General features: G+C 41.6%; 1 long non-coding RNA gene and 1 other non-coding gene across 9 annotated transcripts in view; one reads left to right on the top strand and one right to left on the bottom strand.

Moving 5' to 3' along the window:
• Positions 1-21,455, bottom strand: part of LOC145520777 (uncharacterized) — a 204,587-nt gene that overhangs the window by 13,415 nt on the left and 169,717 nt on the right. For 2 of the 8 annotated variants that reach the window (XR_014064814.1, XR_014064811.1), the window contains exon 7: positions 2,751-2,790. The exons of the other annotated variants lie outside the window; for them this stretch is intronic. This is a non-coding gene — a long non-coding RNA (uncharacterized LOC145520777). The remainder of the gene's footprint in view (positions 1-2,750; positions 2,791-21,455) is intronic. 8 annotated transcript variants of the gene reach the window in all.
• LOC145522159 (U6 spliceosomal RNA) lies at positions 41-147 on the top strand. Its single transcript, XR_014065958.1, has one exon. It is a non-coding gene; the product is annotated as a U6 spliceosomal RNA (small nuclear RNA).

Here is a 21,455-nt window from a genome sequence, read left to right as displayed (position 1 = left end):
CAGTAAACTAAGGAATTATCACATTAAAATCTCAGTTACTGTGCTCGCTTCGGCAGCACATATACTAAAATTGGAACGATACAGAGAAGATTAGCATGGCCCCTGCGCAAGGATGACACGCAAATTCGTGAAGCGTTCCATATTTTTACGACTGCCAAAAAAAAAAAAAAAAAAAAAAAAAAAATAAAATAAAATCTCAGTTACTGATTTCTGTTATCTTCCTCCCATGGTTGGTTTGGATAATGTGCTAATGAGAGATATCCTGAAAGTTTCAGCTAGTTGTTTTAAGGCTAATCATGAGAGCTTTCTGGGCTACACAGATGGAAATTTAGTCTTTTAAGACTATTAATTACGAAAGGAGAATAAGTATGTACTTACACAAGTAGAGTTGGGTTTTGCTAAAATAATGTTTTCACAGATTTTAAAAAACAAAATGTGCTTGATAGCAGGCTTAATTTATATGACAATAAAACTCACGTTTACACAAGACAGGATGTCGTAACAAAGGACTCCTACTGAAGGCTCTTGAGACAATGTGTTCCTATCTGCCACAGAGAAGGAGTGAAACTTTTCATTTTTCTATTTTTTAAATTTATTTTTAATTGGAGAATAATTGCTTTACAATGTGGTATTGATTTCTGCTGTATGACAGTGTAAATCAGCTATAAGTGTACATATATTCCCTTCCTCTTGAGCCTCCCTCCTACCCCTCATCCCACTTCTGCATCATCACAGAGCACGGGGTTGAGCTCCTGTGCTATACAGCAGCTTCCCACCAGCTATCTATTTTACACATGGTAGTGTATATAAGTCAGTGCTACTCTCTCGATTCGCCCCACCCTCTCATTCCCTTATTGTGTCCACAAGTCTGTTCTCTATGTCTGTATCTCTCTTCCTGCCCTGCAAATAAGTTCATCAGCACTATTTTTTTTAGGTTCCATATATACGCTTTAATATATGGTATTTGTTTTCCTCTTTCTGAGTTATCTCACACTAACAGGCTCTAGGTTCTTCTACCTCACTACAAATGACTCAAATGCATTCCTTTTTTATGGTTGAGTAATATTGGAAGTGTGAATTGATACAGCCAGTATGGAAACAGTATGGAGATTCCTTAAAAATCTAGGAATAAAGCTACCATATGACCCAACAATCCCACTACTGGGCATAAGAAAACCATAATTCAAAAAGACACATGTACCCCAGTGTTCATAGCAGCACTGTTTTCAAGATCCAGGACATGAAAGCAATCTAGATGTCCATCAACAGATGAATGGATAAAGAAGCTCTGGTACATATATATACAACGGAATGTTAACCATGAAAAGAAATTTTTCATTGTAAACGTAAGAAATTGAGCCTTAGAGTGGTAAAGGAACTTGCCCAAGGACCTAAGTCCAGAATAAACGAAGGCCCCCTGACTCAGCCAAACAGGAGAGAGCTCTTACACCTACCATTTTCCCTCCATAAAAGGGCTATTATATCTTATTAGTAGCAGTTTCCCATAATGGTTCTTCCTTTACAGGAAGTCCTTATGCAGAACTGTATTTTGTCCAATACAAATGGATTTCCTCTTCAAACCTCTTTCATAAGAGGATCCACACGCTAGAAAGTACTGAAGGTGATTACTTTGTCAAGAGTGAAAACTTTGTGGCAAAGATAAGAAGCTTCTAAAATCTCTTTTACAACTACCGATCTCATGTCAATACCTCTTATTTAACTGCATTTTTCAAGAGGAGAATCCGCTTTCTCAGACAAGGTGGCTTTCTCCACATGAAATATTCCACACAAGCTGGCATCCTTTATACCACAGAAGTCAGTGTTGACTGGCCAACTCTGCTCTCCTTTCGTTATACTGATCACTTGTTCACAATCAACTAGAATGTTGGAAAACCCCCATAAAGATTTCGATTTTACAGAAAGTACCCAAAATTCCACCAGTTTTGCATCACAAAGTAGTGGTTAAAGTAGAGTTTTGAGTAAAATGCCATGCGTGTGGTTTTTGTGGGTGGTTACAGCTCAGAGCGACTCTTGGGCCTCGTCAGTAATCTCCAGGCGACAACGAGGACAGCTCTTACAACTAAGAAGATTCTGATCGTCGTAGCAAACATCTCTCCGTCTTTGGTATCCTATGCCACCTTAGGCAACTCACAACCTCAAGGCTGATTCAGAAGCATAACTAGCCTTCAAGTCCAGACCTCAAAACCTACCCAATGGAAGACAATAAAAAGACTACTGGCAGGTTTTTACACTGGGTTAAGTTTGACAATGCTCATGGGTGGTGAACTCTCCAGCTGCTGGTGGTTTAAACTCATTGGGTGAAACAAATCGCTAGCCCACTGGGGTACAACATTAAAAAAGAAAAAAAAAGAATTAACTCAAGGAGAAACTTAAAATATTTTAAGGTCATGACAAGCCAGTGTGAAAGAGAATCCTAACACCTAGAAGTGAAACTGCATCATCCACCCAGCCTGGAAAGAAAAAAGAAAGCTAAAAACCACGATCGATTAAGAATGCCGAGTCTGAGAAAACCCCTAAGGTGAATTCTGAACAACAACAAAAAAAAGAGTCCCACAACACAAGAAGTGCATACTGTATGCAAGAACCGCTAATGGAAAGAGTTCGCCAGCATTTCTGTAATGACCTCACGAAAGACCACTGCTATGTAAATGAAACTGTAGACAATCCAGGAATTTAACCTGTCCATTTCAGAACTGAATTAAGCTAGTGATTTAATCTTTTTGACATACCTGTCACCTATAGCATCTCATGAAGACTTGTCAGAAAGCTCTGTAGAAGAAAAACAATTAAGATGTGATATGAGACTAGGAAGCAAAACCACACAAGGCCTGAGTGCTAAATGGTAGTTTACTTCGGAGCCCCCCTGGCAGCAGGACGGGAGGAAAATGACCTTGAGGCTGATGAGAGTCTTCATACCAGCTCTACCACTTCAAAGCTATGACTTAAAGCAAGTTTTTTAATCATTGTAATTTTCACACACACACACACATATACACACACACCCTGCCCCCCCCCCCCATTTAGAGTGGAGACACTACCACTTCTTTGGGCAGCAATAAGCTTTAAGAAAGACAATATAGGGGACTGCTGTGGTGCTCCAGTGGTTAAGACGTCGTGCCACCACTGCAGAGGCATGGGCTCAATCCTTAGTCCAGGAACTAAGATCTTACATGGCACTCAGCACAACCAAAAAAAAAAAAAAAGACAATATATGTCACGTGTCTAGTATATACCCAATACATGTTATTTCCCGTTCCTTTGCAACGTCATCATTTCCTTGTTCTCAGGCTGATCCACAAGCTCAGCAAAATACTGCATGACCAAAGCTTCTGTTCCGACTGAATGGGCCTGAAGTTATTAATGGTAGGATCCTAAATCCCCATGTTTTCGTTTGTTTAAAGCAGATTTATCCATAATTCCAAAACTTGTTAGCAACCAAAATGTCCTCCAGTAGGTGAACAGAGGAACTTCCCTGGTGGTCCAGTGGTTAAGACTCCGTGCTCCCAATGCAGGGGACAGGGGTTCGGTCCCTGGTCAGGGAACCAAGGTCCTGCAAGGCACATGGTGTGGCCAAAAAAAAAAAAAAATTGTAGTACACCTATACAATGGAATATTATTCACCACTTTTAAAGAATGAGCTAGCAAACCAAGAAAAGACTTGGAGGAACCTTAAATGCATATTACTAAGTGAAAGAAGACAATCTAAAAAGGCCACATACTCTATAAATCCAAGTAAATGACATTCTGGGAAAAGTAACACTATAGAGACAATAAAAAGACCAGTGGTTGTCAGGGGTAGGAATGGGGCATGGATGAACAGACAGAGAACACAGGGGATTTAGGGCGAAGAGACTGTAAAGATAGAAAGATGTTACTATACATTTCCAAAACCCAAAGGATGTAAAAAACAACCAAGAGTGAGCCCTAATGTAAGCCATGGTGATCATGATGTCAATGTAGGTTCCCTCAACCATAACCACAGTGCTGAGGGATGCTGGCAATGAAGGAGTGGGAGAGGTACATGGGCGTTCTCTGCACTATCTATCCAATTTTGCTGTGAATCTAAAAGTGTTCTAAAAAAAAAAAAGTTACCTAAACTTTTTTTTCAAGAAAACAAAAAATGGTTGGATGAAATACTGATACATGAAACATTTATGACCCTTGAGAATTTTATGCCATGAAAGAAGCCAGTCATAAAAGACCAGATATAGTATGATTTCATGTATATGAAATGTTCAGAAGAGGCAAGTCAAGTCTATAAGAGACAGAAAATAAATGACTGGTTGCCCCAGGCTAACGGGGGTGGGGTGTCAGAAAGAAATGGGGAGTGACTGCTAATGTGGGCTAAATCCCCAAGTCTTGACATGACATGTTTGGGTCATATCGAGTCATTTTTTAAAACCGTATCTTTAACATCCAAACTGTATTTACTATCCATTTGAACTGAATTCATAAATAAAACTATTATAGAACTCACAATTCCTGGATAATTATTCTCATATTTGTGATCAGTGTTGAATTTAAGTCTGACTTCCTTTTTACAAAACCTTCAGAGAAAGCATTTTATCTAGGGGTGATGATGGGGCAGAAAGTGAAGAACTAAAGAGCCTCTTGATGAAGGTGAAAGAGGAGAGTGAAAAAGTTGGCATAAAGCTCAACGTTCAGAAAACTAAGATCATGGCATCTGGTCCCATCACTTCATGGGAAATAGATGGGGAAACAGTGGAAACAGTGTCAGACTTCATTTTTTTGGGCTCCAGAATCACTGCTGATGGTGACTGCAGCCATGAAATTAAAAGACGCTTACTCCTTGGAAGGAAGGTTATGACCAACCTACATAGCATATTTAAAAGCAGAGACATTACTTTGCCAACAAAGGTCCGTCTAGTCAAAGCTATGGTTTTTCCAGTGGTCATGTATGGATGTGAGAGTTGGACGGTGAAGAAAGCTGAGCACCGAAGAATTGATACTTTTGAACAGTGGTGTTGGAGAAGACTCTTGAGAGTCCCTTGGACTGCAAGGAGATCCAACCAGTCCATCCTAAAGGAGATCAATCCTGGGTGTTCACTGGAAGGTCTGATGTTGAAGCTGAAACTCCAATACTTTGGCCACCTCACGCAAAGGGTTGACTCATTGGAAAAGACCCTAATGCTGGGTAGGATTGGGGGCGGGAGGAGAAGGGGACGACAGAGGATGAGATGGTTGGATGGCATCACCGACTCGATGGACATGGGTTTGGGTAGACTCCGGGAGTTGGTGATGGACAGAGAGACCTGGCGTGCTGCAATTCATGGGGTCGCAAAGAGTCGGACACGACTGAGCGACTGAACTGAACTGAACTGATGATGTATTTCTTTAGTTTATGAAGTACTTTTATCTACATTTTCATTTAAACCTCCCAACCCTGTTACGTAGATATTATCCCTGACATGTGCATGGTCCTATATTGTACCATCTTTCACATTCAAATGCAAGTTTTAGATCGTATCTCATATAACTGTGTGAAGCCCATGACTTTCCTTAACAATTTCAAGGACTCTAAGGTGAGTGCTTAGAACTCCGTAAGGATTCCTTGTCACTTTTTGATCCTAAGTCCTGATTGCAACCTAATTCTCATCGCCTCCCCTCTCTCTATTCCACTCCACCCTAGTATAGACACAGCTGGCTCTACCCTCTGGCTCTAAAACACATGAACATCCAGGTGTTGTGGAGAGCGGGCCTCTTTAGAGTGTAATACTAGGACCCACTTTCTTTCATCACCCCTGCCCAAATAAAAGCAAAATAAAAATAGAATTAAGAAAAAAAATTCCCTCCAGCTTCAACTAAAAGCTAAAATTTGCGAATTCCCTGGTAGTCCAGTGTCTAAGGCTCTGCACTCTCAATGCAGGGGGCCTGGGTTCCATCTTTGGTCAGCTAACTAGATCCCCCCTGCTGCAACCTGACAAGCCAAATTATTAAATAAAAATAAATATTTAAAAAAAAAACATGAAACATTTTTACTTCTTTTTTATGCAGAACAATTTTAGCTCCCGGGACCCAACCCTCCCATTGAGATTAGCCCTTTACCTTCACCAAACAAAAAAAGACCATAATTCATCTGTTTAGCTTTCAACTCAAAGAGCAGCTAGCTTTTAAATAGCTTTTTCCCCCACTTCCAGATACCTCCTTATCTTAGAGAAAAAGAAATCAGTTTGGAAAGGTGAAGTGATTTGACTAATCTAGAACATCAGACCTGGGATTTAAAGGCAGATCATGTGATCATATACACTCATCCTTTGGGATCCATGCAGAACCCATGGGTTAGTAAAATTTGAGGACACTCAAACCCCTTAGGTGAGGAGTACAGTCAGCCCTCTGTTGTCATGGGTTATGAATCCACAGGATCCATATCCAAGCATTGGAGGACTGACTGTAGAGCACATCTTCCTCTCTAGGCCTGTGCCTCACTACCAGGGGTGATCCTGATGATAAGGTGCTGGGGCCTCCAAATGTCCACCTGTTTGGGGAAGATCTGGTAAATACCAGGCCAGAGTTCTAAGAGAGGCCAAGTAAGAGTTCTTAAGGGTAAGGATTGTAACTAGTCCATTTTATTCAGTACATAGCACAATTCCTGCCAATAAAGGGGCTCAAGACATTTGAGGGGGGAAAAGATTGTGAGCCTTCACTTATGTCTTTGGGGGTTTTGGAGCCATGGCAAGGTAAGAGTCTCTCATTCAGGAAGGACTATTTAGCAGTCCTTAGCAGATCTCTCAGAGAAGGCAATGGCACCCCACTCCAGTACTCTTGCCTGGAAAATCCCATGGATGGAGGAGTCTGGTAGGCTACAGTCCATGAGGTCGCTAAGAGTCGGACACGAATGAGCAACTTCACTTTCACTTTTCCCTTTCCTGCACTGGAGAAGGAAATGGCAACCCACTCCAGTATTCTTGCCTGGAGAATCCCAGGGACGGCGGAGCCTGGTGGGCTGCCGTCTATGGGGTCGCACAGAGTTGGACACGACTGAAGCGACTTAGCAGCAGCAGCAGCAGATCTCTACAAAAAAGATCTTAATGATGTAGATAACCACGATAGCGTGATCACTCGCTTAGAACCAGAAATCCTGGAGTGTGAAGTCAAGTGGGCCTTAGGAAGCATCACTGTGAACAAAGCTAGTGGAAGTGATGAAACTCCAGCTGAGCCATTTCAAATCCTAAAAGATGATGCTATTAAAAGTGCTGCACTCAATATACCAGCAAACTTGGAAAACTCAGCAGTGGCCACAGGACCGGAAAAGGTCAGTTTTCAATCCAAACCCAAAAAAGAGCAATGCAAAAGAAGTGTTCACTACTGCACAATTGCACTCATCTCACACGCTAGCAAAGTAATGCTCAAAATTCTCCAAGCCAGGCTTCAACAATACGTCAATCGTGACCTTCCAGATGTTCAAGCTGGATTTAGAAAAGGCAGAGGAACCAGAGATCAAATTGCCAACATCTGCTGGATCATCAAAAAAGCAAGAGAGTTCCAGAAAAACATTTGCTTCATTGACTATACTAAAGCCTTTGACTATGTGGACCACAACAAACTGGAAAAATTTGCAAGAGATGGGAATACCAGACCACCTTATTTGCCTCCTGAGAAATCAGTATGCAGATCAAGAAGCAACAGTTAGAATGGCCATGGAACAACAGATTGGTTAAAAACTGGGAAAGGAATACATCTAGGCTGTATATTGTCACCCTGCTTATTTAACTTATATGCAGAGTACATCATTCGAAATGCCTGGCTGGATGAGGCACAAGCTGGAATCAAGATTGCTGGGAGAAATATCAATAACCTCAGATATGCAGATGACACCAACCTTATGGCAAAAAGCGAAGAACTAAAGAGCCTCTTGATGAAAGTGAAAGAGGAGACTGAAAAAGCTGGATTAAAACTCAACATCCAAAAAAATGAAGATCATGGCATCTGGTCCCATCACTTTAGGCAAATAGATGGGGAAACAATGGAAACAGTGATGGACTTTATTTTCTTGGGCTCCAAAATCACTGCAGATGGTGACTGCAGCCATGGAATTAAAAGACACTTGCTCCTTAAAAGAAAAGCTATGACCAACCTAGACAACATATTAGAAAGCAGAGACATTACTTTGCTGACAGAGGTCTGCCTAGTCAACGCTATGATTTTTCTAGTAGTCATGTATGGATGTGAGAGTTGGACCATAAAGAAGGTTGAAGACCAAAGAATTGATGCTTTTGAACTGTGGTGTTGGAGAAGACTCTTGAAGAGTCCCTTGGATGGCAAGGAGATCAAACCAGTCAATCCTAAAGGAAATCAATACTGAATATTCATTAGAAGAACTGATGCTGAAATTGAAGCTCCAATACTTTGGCCACCTGATGCGAAAAGCCAACTCATTAGAAAAGACCCTGATGCTGGGAAAAATCGAAGGCGGGAGGAGAAGAGGATGACATAGGACAAGATGGTTGGATGACATCACTGACTCAATGGACATGAGTTTGAGCAAGCTCTGGGAGATGGTGAAAGACAGGGAAGCCTGGTGTGCTGCAATCTATGGGGTCTCAAAGAGTCGGACACACCTGACCGACTGAAAGACAATAGTTTAGCAGTTGCCCAAAAGGAGTTGCACAGACAATAAAAGATCAGGCAGTCACTACTCCTTTTGTGCTTCAGACCATTGAATCTTATAACTAACCAATACTCAATGGCTCTAGCTTCAAGAGTCCTGCTCCACAACTCAAAACCATCCCCTATTGCTCCCTCTTTCTATGTGTGTTAGTCACTCAGTTGTGTCTGACTCTTTGCAACCCCATGGACTGTAGCCCGCCAGGCTCCTCTGTCCATAGGATTCTCCAGGCAAGAATACTTGAGTGGGTTGCCATTCCCTTCTCCAGGGGATCTTCCTGACCCAGGGATTGAACCTGGGTCCTCCTGCATTGTAGGCAGATTCTTTACTGTCTGAGCCATAATTAGGCAACTGTGATCTTTCCCCTTCTTTCAATTCTTGTAAGAGATAAACCTATAACTGTTCTCTCCATGCATGTGTCCTCTAGACCCACCGGCACCTCCATACCCCTCTCTCCACCTGACTCCCTCACCCAACCAGGCTAAAAGACAATCCCTCAAACATCCAGGGACGATTACGACACCTCTCAGATCATACCAAAAGAGACAGACATGTGAAGAAATTATGGCTGGGACTTCCCTTGTGGTTCAGTGGCTAAGACTCCAGGCTCCTAATACAGGAGACTTGGGTTTGATCCCTGGTCAGAGAATTAGATCCCACATGCCACAACTCAAGATCCTGCATACCACAACTAGAAATCAGCACAGCCAAATAAATACTTAAAAAAAAAAAATTATGGCCATTTTGGGTAACACAGAAGTATGGTTTCTTTACATATGAATATACACACAACGTGGATGAATCTCAAAAGGATTATGTTAAACAAACTAAATCAGACTCAAAAGGCTACATGTTGTGTCATTCCATGGATATGACATTCTCAAAAAAACCTACAGGAACGGAAATCAGGTCAGTGGTTGCCAGAGACAGGCGGTACGGAGAGGAAATTTATCACAAAGGGACACAAGCGAAATATTCTGGGTGATGGAAATAAACCTCAGTGTATTGGTGGTTACTTGATTATACAAACCTTTCAAAATTCACAGTATTGTAACCTAAGAAGGGTAAATTTTACTATATACAAAGTATACCTCAGTAAACTTGACGTGAAAAAAAACTAGTGGAAAGCGGTTAAGGTCCAGGCCTGAAGTAACCTGCTCCCCGGGAACTCTGATGCAGGCTGTCCATGGCCCATATTCTGAGAACTGCTAACTTCTGGGTTGTGTCACAATGCCTTTGTCCTTAGCACATGCACTGTCCTCACTTTTTGAGCTGAGTGTCATTTCACAGTGATTAGGAGCATCCAGGTCAGAAATGTGCCCGCTGGGGAGTCTAGGAGGGCTGGCAGTGAGACTCAAAAAAAAAAAAGGATTTTTTTCTACTTTTACAGAAACGTCTGTGTTTTAGAACTTACAAACATAACAATCCTATAGATACACTGCATTTGTTTTCTCTTGCTACTATTAACAAATTTTCCAAAACTTTAAAAGTATCTTAAGCTTCTGGTTATCAAAGTCTTAAATGAGTTGACAGGGTTAAAGCCTTCTGGAGGCCCTAGGGGAGATTCATTTCCTTCCCTTTTCAACTTCTAAAGCTGCCTGCGTTCTTTGGCTCATTGCCTGCTCCCACCTGCAAAGCTAGAAATGGCTGATCAAATCCTTCACAGCCTGTACCACACTGACTGTGATGCTACACCTTCCTCTTTTACTTACTAGGACTCTTGTGATGACATTGGTCCCATGTGACTAATCCAGGAAGTCTCCCTATCTCAACATCCTCAACATAACCACATCTGCAAAATCCCTTTTGCCATGGAAGGTAATATATTCACAGGGCCTAGGCATTAGGATATGAACATCCTTGAGGGGCTCATTATTCCACCTACCACATTTGCCTAAGCAGAGACCACGCAGTTGCTCAAGTTTAAGACAAGAAGAACAAATCACCAATCTGTTTTCATGCCTGATGGATTTGAATACAACTGGGAAAGTCATATTTTCTTCTGGTCCAAACAGGCTGAACAAGGCAGTTTATCATCATGACCGTATAGAATGATGAAGCTACTACATATGATTGCCCAAGAGAGTCAGTGGCTTCCTTTTACTTTCACTACTGCTACTCTTGGAGAACCAGAAAAAACTATTAAAAATGTGTTTACTTTTAGACACACACACACGTCTTATTAGAGTTTTTATTAACTAGGGTTTCACCTATAAGAATTAACATTTCAAAAACAAGTTAAAATCCATCCAGGTACAAAGAAAAAAAAGTGGGACAAAAACTTCCCACCCAGATAAACCTTATTGATTAAACAAGCAAACAACAAAAGATGTATAAGATTAGAACATTTAAATAATATGTCATTCATTATCTTCTTCAGTGAACCGTTTTTCAAACTTATTGCTCACTTTTAAATTTCTTTGATATTACTTAATTTTGAAAAAAAAAATTTAATATTCTCAATGTCAGTCCAGTTCAGTCGCTCAGTCGTGTCCAACTCTTTGCGTCCCCATGGACTGCAGCACGCCAGGCCTCCCTGTCCATCGCCAACTCCTGGAGTTTACTCAAACTCGTGTCCATCGAGTCAGTGATGCCATCCAACCATCTCCCCCTCTGTCAACCCCTTTTCCTCCCACCTTCAATCTTTCCCAGCATCAGGGTCTTTTCAAATGAGTCAGTTCTTTGCATCAGTTGGCCGAAGTATTGGAGTTTCAGCTTCAGCATCAGTCCTTCCAATGAATATTCAGGACTAATTTCCTTTAGGATGGACTGGTTGGATCTCCTTGCAGTCCAAGGGACTCTCAAGAGTCTTCTCCAACACCACAGTTCAAAGACATCAATTCTTCGGGGCTCAGCTTTCTTTACAGTCCAACTCTCACATCCATGCATGACTACTGGAAAAACCATAACTTTGACTAGATGGACCTTTGTTGGCAAAGTAATGTCTCTGCTTTTTAATGTGCTGTCTAGGTTGGTCATAGCTTTTCTTCCAAGGAGTAAGCGTCTTTTAATTTCATGGCTGCAGTCACCATCTGCAGTGATTTTGGAGCCCAAAAAAATACAGTCTGTCACTGTTCCCACTGTTTCCCCATCTATTTGCCATGAAGTGATGGGACCAGATGCTATGAACTTAGTTTTCTGCATGTTAAGTTTTAAGCCAAATTTTTGAGTCTCCTCTTTCACTTTCATCAAGAGGCTCGTTAGTTCTTCTTCACTTTCTGCCATAAGGGTGGTATCATCTGCATATCTGAGGTTATTGATACTTCTCCCGGCAATCTTGATTCCAGCTTGTGCTTCATCCAGCCCAGCATTTCGGATGATGTACTCTGCATATAAGTTAAATAAGCAGGGTGACAATATACAGCCTTGACATGCTCCTTTCCCTATTTGGAACCAGTCTGTTGTTCCATGTCCAATTCTAACTGTTGTTTCCTGACTTGCATACAGATTTCTCACGAGGCGGGTCCGGTGGTCTCGTATTCCCATCTCTTTAAGAATTTTCCAGTTTGTTGTGATCCACACAATCAAGGCTTTGGCATAGTCAATAAAGCAAAAGTAGATATTTTCCTGGAATTCTCTTGCTTTTTTGATGACCCAAAAGATGTCAGCAATTTGATCTCTTGTTCCTCTGCCTTTTCTAAATCCAGCTTGAACATCTGGAAGTTCACGGTTCACGTATTGCTGAAGTCTCACTTGTAGAATTTTGAGCATTACTTTACTAGCGTGTGAGATGAGTACAATTGTGCAGTAGTGTGAGCATTCTTTGGCATTGCCTTTCTTTGGGACTGGAATGAAAACTGACCTTTTCCGGTCCTGTGGCCATTGCTGAGTTTCCCAAATTTGCTGACATATTGAGTGCAGCACTTTCACAGCATCATCTTTTAGGATTTGAAATAGCTCAAATGGACTTCCATCACCTCCACTAGCTTTGTTCACAGTGATGCTTCCTAAGGCCCACTTGACTTCACATTCCAGAATGTCTGGCTCTAGGTGAGTGATCACACCATCATGACTATCTGGGTCATGAAGATTTTTTTTGTATAGTTCTGTGTATCCTTGCCACCTCTTCTTAGTATCTTATGCTTCTGTTAGGTCCATAGAATTTCTGTCCTTTATTGTGCCATCTTTGCATAAAATGTTTCCTTGGTATCTCTAATTTCCTTGAAGAGATCTCTAGACTTTCCCATTCTATTGTTTTCCTCTATTTTTTTGCACTGATCACTGAGGAAGGCTTTCTTATCTCTCTTTGGTATTCTTTGGAACACTGCATTCAAATGGGTGTATCTTTCCTTTTCTGCTTTGGTTTTCACCTCTCTCCTATTCACAGCTATTTGTAAGGCCGCCTCAGACAATATTCTGGTTGTCAGTTCTTTAGCAAATATATGTTTTGAAAATATTTCTTTCCTAGTCTGTGGCTTTTCATTTCCTTAGCAGAACTTTTCAACAATCATGTATTTTTAATTTTGATGAAATCTAATTTATCCATTTTTTTCTTTTATGGTCACAATATTTGTAACCTAAGAAATCTTTGCCTAACTACAATCCCAAAGATTTTCTCCTATGTTTTCTTCTACAACAGCAGTGTACAAGAGTGTAGTCTGTGGTGATAGAAATATGCGGTAATCTGAGCTAATCAATACAACAGCTTTAGTCAGCCACACATGGCCAATGAGGACTTGACACGTGGCTGGAACAACTAAGAAGCTCAATTGTTAAAATGTATTTAGTTTTAATTTTTTAAATTTAAAATAACCACATGTGGCTAACATATAGGACAGGAAGCTCTAGAAGAGCTTATAGTTTTAAATTTTACATTTTGGCCTAAGATACATTTTTAGTTAATTTTTGTATATGTACAGGTATGAGTCAAGGTTCTTTCTTTAAAATGTAGATGTAAATTATTCTACCGCCAAGTTTTTAAAAAGACTATCTTTACCCCCAATGAGTTATCTTGGCTTCTTTGTCCAAAATCAATTGACAACCTTTGTGTGGTTTATTTATGAACTTCTTATTCCATTCCACTAGCCTATGAGTCTTTCCTCTCACCAATATCACATCATCTTCATATTTGGTCAACTGATCTTCAACAAACATAACAAAAATACATAATGGAGAAAGGATGGATCAGTTCAGTTAAGTTGTGCAGTCATGTCCGACTCTTTGCAACCCCATGGACTGTAGCATGCCAGGCCTCCCTGTCCATCACCAACTCCTGGAGTTTACTCAAACTCGTGTCCATTGAGTCAGTGATGCCATCCAACCATCTCATCCTCTGTAGACCCCTTTTCCTCCTGCTTTCAATCTTTCCCAGCATCAGGGACTTTTCAAAATAGTCAGTTCTTCGCATCAGGTGGCCAAGGTATTGGAGTTTCAGCTTCAGCATCAGTCCTTCCAATGAATATTCAGGATTGATTTCCTTTAGGATGGACTGGTTGGATCTCCTTGCAGTCCAGGGGACTCTCGAGAGTCTTCTCCAACACCACAGTTCAAAAGCATCAATTCTTCAGGGCTCAGCTTTCTTTTCATGTTTAGATTCTTCTCGTGTGTTGTTGGAAGAGGGTGTTTGCTATGACCAGTGTGTTCTCTTGGAAAAACTCTATTAGCCTTTGTCCTGCTTTATTCTGTACTCCAAGGCCAAATTTGCCTGTTACTCCAGGTGTTTCTTGACTTCCTACTTGTGCATTCCAGTCCCCTATAATGAAAATAACATCTTTTTGGGTGTTAGTTCTAGAAGGTCTTGTAGGTCTTCACAGAACCGTTCAGCTTCAGCTTCTTCAGCATTACTGGTCAGGGTATAGACTTGGATTACTGTGATATTGAATGGTTTGCCTTGGAAACAAACAGAGATCATTCTGTCATTTTTGAGATTGCATCCTAGTACTGCATTTCAGACTCTTGTTGACTATGACGGCTACTCCGTTTCTTCTAAGGGATTCTTGCCCACAATAGTAGATATAATGGTCATCTGAGTTAAATTCATCCATTCCAGTCCATTTTAGTTCGCTGATTCCTAAAATGTCAATATTCATTCTTGCCATCTCCTGTTTGACCACTTCCAGTTTACCTTGATTCATGGACCTAACATTCCAGGTTCCTATGCGATATTGCTCTTTACAGCATCAGACTTTGCTACTATCACCAGTCACATCCACAACTGGGTGTTGTTTTTGCTTTGGCTCCATCTCTTCATTCTTTCTGGAGTTATTTCTTCACTGCTCCAGTAGCATATTGAGCATCTACCAACCTGGGGAGTTCATCTTTCAGTGTCCTATCTTTTTGCCATTTCATATTATTCATGGGGTTCTCAAGGCAAGAATACTGAAGTGGTTTGCCATTCCCTTCTCCAGTGGACCACATTTTATCACAACTCTCCACCATGACCCATCTGTCTTGGGTGGCCCTACAAAGCATGGCTCATAGTTTCGCTGAGTCAGACAAGGCTGTGGTCCATGTGATCAGATTGGTTAGTTTTCTGTGATTGAGGTTTTCAGTATGCCCTCTGATGGAGAAGGATAAGAGGCTTATGGAAGCTTCTTGATGGGAGAGACTGACAAGGGGGAAACTGGGTCTTGTTCTGATGGGCAGGGCCATGCTCAATAAATCTTTAATCCAATCTTCTGCTGATGGGTGGAGCTGTGTTCCCTTCCTGTTATTTTCAGTTCAGTCGCTCAGTCGTGTCCGACTCTTTGCAACCCCATGAATTGCAGCACGCCAGGCCTCCCTGTCCATCACCAACTCCCAGAGTCTACCCAAACCCATGTTCATCGAGTCGGTGATGCCATCCAACCATCTCATCCTCTGTCGTCCCCTTCTCCTCCCGCCCCCAATCCTACCCAGCATTAGGGTCTTTTCCAATGAGTCAACCCTTTGCATGAGGTGCCCCAAGTATTGGAGTTTCAGCTTCAACATCAGACCTTCCAATGAACACCCAGGATTGATTTCTTTTAGGATGGATTGATTGGATCTCCTTGCAGTCCAAGGGACTCTCAAGAGTCTTCTCCAACACCACAGCTCAAAAGCATGAATTCTGTGGCGCTCAGCTTTCTTCACCGTCCAACTCTCACATCCATACGTGACCACTGGAAAAACCATAGCCTTGACTAGACGGACTTTTGTTGGCAAAGTAATGTCTCTGCTTTTAAATATGCTATCTAGGTTGGCCATAACCTTCCTTCCAAGGAGTAAGCGTCTCTTAATTTCATGGCTGCAGTCACCATCAGCAGTGATTCTGGAGCCCAAAAAAATAAAGTCTGACACTGTTTCCACTGTTTCCCCATCTATTTCCCATGAAGTGATGGGACCAGATGCCATGACCTTAGTTTTCTGAACGTTGAGCTTTAAGCCAACTTTTTCACTCTCCTCCTTCACCTTCATCAAGAGGCTCTTTAGTTCTTCTTCACTTTCTGCCATAAGGGTGGTGTCATCCGCATATCTGAGGTTATTGATATTTCTCCTGGCAATCTTGATTCCAGCTTGTGTTTCTTCTAGCCCAGCGTTTCTCATGATGTACTCTGCATATAAGTTAAATAAGCAGGGTGACAATATACAGCCTTGACGTACTCCTTTTCCTATTTGGAACCAGTCTGTTGTTCCATGTCCAGTTCTAACTGTTGCTTCCTGACCTGCATACAGGTTTCTCAAGAGACAGGTCAGATGGTCTGGTATTCCCATCTCTTTCAGAATTTTCCACAGTTTATTGTGATCCACACAGTCAAAGGCTTTGGCATAGTCAATAAAGCAGAAATAGATGTTTTTCTGGAACTCTCTTGCTTTTTCGATGATCCAGTGGATATTGGCAATTTGATCTCTGGTTCCTCTGCCTTTTCTAAAACCAGCTTGAACATCTGGAAGTTCACAGTTCACGTATTGCTGAAGCCTGGCTTGGAGAATTTTGAGCATTACTTTACTAGCATGTGAGATGAGTGCAATTGTGCGGTAGTTTGAGCATTCTTTGGCATTGCCTTTCTTTGGGATTGGAACGAAAACTGACCTTTTCCAGTCCTGTGGCCACTGCTGAGTTTTCCAAATTTGCTGGCATATCGAGTGCAGCACTGGAACAGCATCACCTTTGAGGATTTGAAATAGCTCAACTGGAATTCCATCACCTCCACTAGCTTTGTTCGTAGTGATGCTTTCCAAGGCCCACTTGACTTCACATTCCAGGATGTCTGGCTCTAGGTGAGTGATCATGCCATCGTGATTATCTGGATCGTGAAGATCTTTTTTGTACAGTTCTTCTGTGTATTCTTGCCACATCTTTTTAATATCTCTGCTTCTGTTAGGTCCATACCATTTCTGTCCTTTATTGAGCCTATCTTTGCATGAAATGTTCCTTTGGTATCTCTAATTTTCTTGAAGAGATCTCTAGTCTTTCCCAATCTGTTGTTTTCCTCTATTTCTCTGCACTGATCGCTGAGGAAGGCTTTCTTATCTCTCCTTGCTATTCTTTGGAACTCTGCATTGAGATGGGAATATCTTTCCTTTTCTCCTTTGCTTTTCACTTCTCTTCTCTTCCCAGCTATCTGTAAGGCCTCCTCAGACAGCCATTTTGCTTTTTTGCATTTCTTTTCCATGGGGATTTTCTTGATCCCTGTCTCCTGTACAATGTCACGAACCTCTGTCCATAGTTCATCAGGCACTCTGTCTATCAGGTCTAGTCCCTTAAATCTATTTGTCACTTCTACTGTATACTCATAAGGGATTTGATCTAGGTCATACCTGAATGGTCTAGTGGTTTTCCCTACTTTCTTCAATTTAAGTCTGAATTTGTCAATAAGCAATTCATGATCTGAGCCACAGTCTGCTCCTGGTCTTGTTTTTGCTGACTGTATAGAGCTTCTCCATCTTTGGCTGCAAAGAATATAATCAATCTGATTTCGGTGTTGACCATCTGGTGATGTCCACGTGTAGTCTTCTCTTGTGTTGTTGGAATAGGGTGTTTGCTATTACCAGTGTGTTCTCGTGGCAAAACTCTATTAGCCTTTGCCCTGCTTCATTCTGTACTCCAAGGCCAAGCTTGCCTGTTACGCCAGGTGTTTCTTGACTTCCTACTTTTGCATTCCAGTCCTCTATAATGAAAAGGACATCTTTTTTGGGTGTTAGGTCTAGGAGGTCTTGTAGGTCTTCATAGAACCGTTCAACTTCAGCTTCTTCAGCGTTACTGGTCGGGGCATAGACTTGGATTACCGTGATATTGAATGGTTTGCCTTGGAAACGAACAGAGATCATTCTGTCGTTTTTGAGATTGCATCCAAGTACTGCATTTCAGACTCTTTTGTTGACCATGATGGCTACTCCATTTCTTCTAAGGGATTCTTGCCCACAGTAGTAGATATAATGGATATCTACTGGACAGTAGATATCCTGTTATTTACCTGGGCCCAAACTATGGTGGAGGTAATGAAGATAATGCGACCTCCTTCAAAAGGTCCCATGCATGTACTGCTACACTCAGTGCCCCCAACCCTGCAGCAGGCCACCACTGACCCATGCCTCTTCTGGAGACTCCTGGACACTCCCAGGCAAGAGTGGGTCAGTCTCTTGCGGGGTCACTGCTCCTTTCTCCTGGGTCCTGGTGTATACAAGATTCTGTTTGTGCCCTCCAAGGGTCTATTTCCCAGTCCTGTGTATGTGAGAAGGGACAATCTCCAACAAAGAGGCTGGGAAAAGTGGATATCCACAGGCAAAAGAATGAAACTGGACTATACACAAACATAAACTTAAAATGTATTAAAAATTTATATATAAGATCTGAAACTATAAAACTCCAAAAAGAAAACATAGAGGAAAAGCTTCATGACATTGGTCTTGGCACTGATTTGAATGCCAAAAAGGACAGGCAAGAAAGCAAAATAGATGAGTGGGGCTACATCAAACTAAAAAGCTTCTAAACATGTACACCCATGGTGGATTCATGTAATGTATGGCAAAACAAATACAATATTGTAAAGTTAAAAAATAGATAAACTAATTTAAAATTTAAAAAAAAGAAATAACTAAAATAATAAAAATATATAAAACCCCTGCAATACATTAGTAAGTGTACTTGACAGAGGATATTCACTGTGTTTCTTGAATAACCATGTGCAAATAGAATCATATTTAAAAAAATAAAATAAAAAGCTTCTGCACAGCAAAGTAAACAATTAAGAGTCAAAAGGCAACCTATGAAAAGGAAGAAAGTATCTTCAAACTGATAAGAAATTAATATTCAAAATATATAAGGAACTAGTACAATTCAATAGCAGAAAAGAACGAATAACCTGGTCAAAATGGACAAAAGATTTGGGAAGACATTTCTCCAAAGAAGATCTGCCAAATAGCCAACAGGTATATGACATGATGCTCATCATCAGGAAAGTGCAAAACAAAACCACAATGAGATATCACCTTACACCTCTCAGGATGGCCACTATCAAGAAAACAAAATCACACGTGTTGGTGAGGATGTAGAGAAACTGGAACCCTAGTGCACTGATGGTGAGAATGTTGGATGGCACAGCCACTATGCAAAGTGGTATAGAGGTTCCTCAAAAATCAAAAATAGAACTACCATATGATCCAGCAATACCAATCTCTTGGTATTTACCCAAGAGAAATGAAATCAAGATCTCTAAGAGCTATATATATGCCCATGCTCACTGAAGCATTGGTCACAAGCACTGAAAGTGGGAAACAACCATTAGTCAACTGATGAATGGATAAAGAAAATATGGCATACACAGACAGTGAAATATTATTCAGCCATAAAGAGAAGCATATCGTTTTGTATGCTACAAAATGGATGAAACGGGAGGGCATTATACAAAGTGAAAAAGCCAGCCAGAACAAATACTGCATTTTCCACTTATACAAGTTATCTGAAGTTAACTAAGCAGACGGAGTACGGTGGCAGCCAGAGTCTGAGGCAAAGAGGAAACAGGGAGTTGTTATTCGATGGGTATACATTTCCAGTCGTGCAAGATCAAAACGTTCTAGAGATCTGCTACATAACATTGTGCTTGTAGTTAACACTGTACACTAATCCATCATGAGAATAGGTCTCATCTTATGTGTTTTATGTTCTTACTATACTTTAAAAAAAAAAACAGGATGGAGGGAAGGGATAGTTAGGGAGTTGGGATGGACATGTACACACTGCTATATTTAAAACAGATAACCAACAAGGACCTACTGTAACGCACAGAGTTTTGCTCAAAGTTATGTGGCAGAATGGATGGGAGGGGAGTTTAGGGGAGAACGGATCTATATATACGTACGGTTGTGCCCCTTCGCTATTGACCTGAAACTATCACAACACTGTTAATTGGCTATACTCCAATACAAAATGTAGGCTTCCCAGGTGGTGCAGTGGTAAAGAATCCACCTGCCAATGCAGGAGACACTAATGTGTTCGATCCGTGGGTCGGGAAGATCCCCGAGAGAAAGAAAATTCTTGCCTGAAAAATTCCATGGACAGAGGAGCCTGGCAGGTTCAAGTCCATAGGGTTGCAAAGAGTTGGGCATGACTGAGCGACTAAGCACTCACACAATACAAAAGAAAGTTACACGTATATGTATGGCTGAGGCCCTTCGCTGTTCACCTGAACCTCCCACAACACTGTTAATCCGCTGTATCCCAATACAAAATGTTTTTGGTGTTAAAAATAAATTCTTTTTTTAAGTGAAAGGACAAAAAAGAAAAAGATAGCAGCCCAGAAGGTTTGATTTTGCTGGTGGCAGTTCTTGCCTCAGCTCGTCAAAGAGTAGAGAATCTGCACTGTTCTGCATTGCTTGTGCAGTGGATTTCGGGCGGTTTCTCCTGGGTTAGGGTGATGAATACAGAAGCCAAATTATGGAGTCCACTAAAAATACTAACAAATCCACAAGAGCCTACTGGAATCTTCACTCTTGGCCATTCCTGATGCTTAGCACACCCCAGATCTCTGGCTTTCCAGTATACAAGAACCTCAAGGTTGCTCTGAGTGACCACAGTGGACGTTCATCTTTAAAGAGGACCCAGAAAACCTCATCATGAGCCACCACAGGGTTTGGAAAACACTAGAAAGAGCTTATTTAATAAAAGCAATTAGAGACTGAGATGACAGCGGGACTGCAGACAAGATGGAGGAGAAGGACTTGAACCCACCCCCTCACATGAAAACATGAAAATCACAACTAACTGCTGACCAACTATCAACAAAAAAAAGACTGCCACCTACCAATAAAGGATATTCTACATCCAAAGACAAAGAAGAAGCCACAACAAGACAGTAGGAGGGGTACCTTCACAACACTAGCCAATCCCTACCTACCTATGCGTGCGTGCTAAGTCCCTTCAGTTGTGTGCAACTCTGTGCAACCCTATGGACTGCAGCCTGTCAGGCTCCTCTGTCCATGGGATTCTCCAGGGAAGAATACTGGAGTGGGTTGCCATGCCCTCCTCGAGGGGATCTTTCTGGCCCAAGTATCGAACCTGTGCCTCTTACGTCTACCTGCACTGGCAGGCAGGTTCTTTACCATTAGTACCACCTGGGAAGCTTACCTACTGTGTGGGCGATCCACAAACTGGACAATAATTATATCGCAGAGGATCTCCTGCAGGAGTGAAAGTTCTGAGCCCCACATTAGGCTCCCCAGTCTAGGGGTCTGGTATCAGGAGGCAGAGCCCCCATTTGGCTTTGAAGGCCAGCAGGGCTTGAGTATAGGAGCTCCACAGAATTGGAGGAAATAGAGACTCCACTCTTGAAAGGTGCACACAAGGTTTCACATACAGTGGGAACCAGGGCAAAGCAGTGACTGACTCCCAAGGGCCTCCCTGGTGGCTCAG

The sequence above is a fragment of the Giraffa tippelskirchi genome, chromosome 9, assembly GCF_054371585.1.
Source record: "Giraffa tippelskirchi isolate mGirTip1 chromosome 9, T2T-mGirTip1v1.2.pri, whole genome shotgun sequence".
Taxonomy (NCBI): domain Eukaryota; kingdom Metazoa; phylum Chordata; class Mammalia; order Artiodactyla; family Giraffidae; genus Giraffa; species Giraffa tippelskirchi.
The sequence above is the reverse complement of the archived record's forward strand: the minus strand, read 5'-3'. Positions and strand labels throughout refer to the sequence as shown.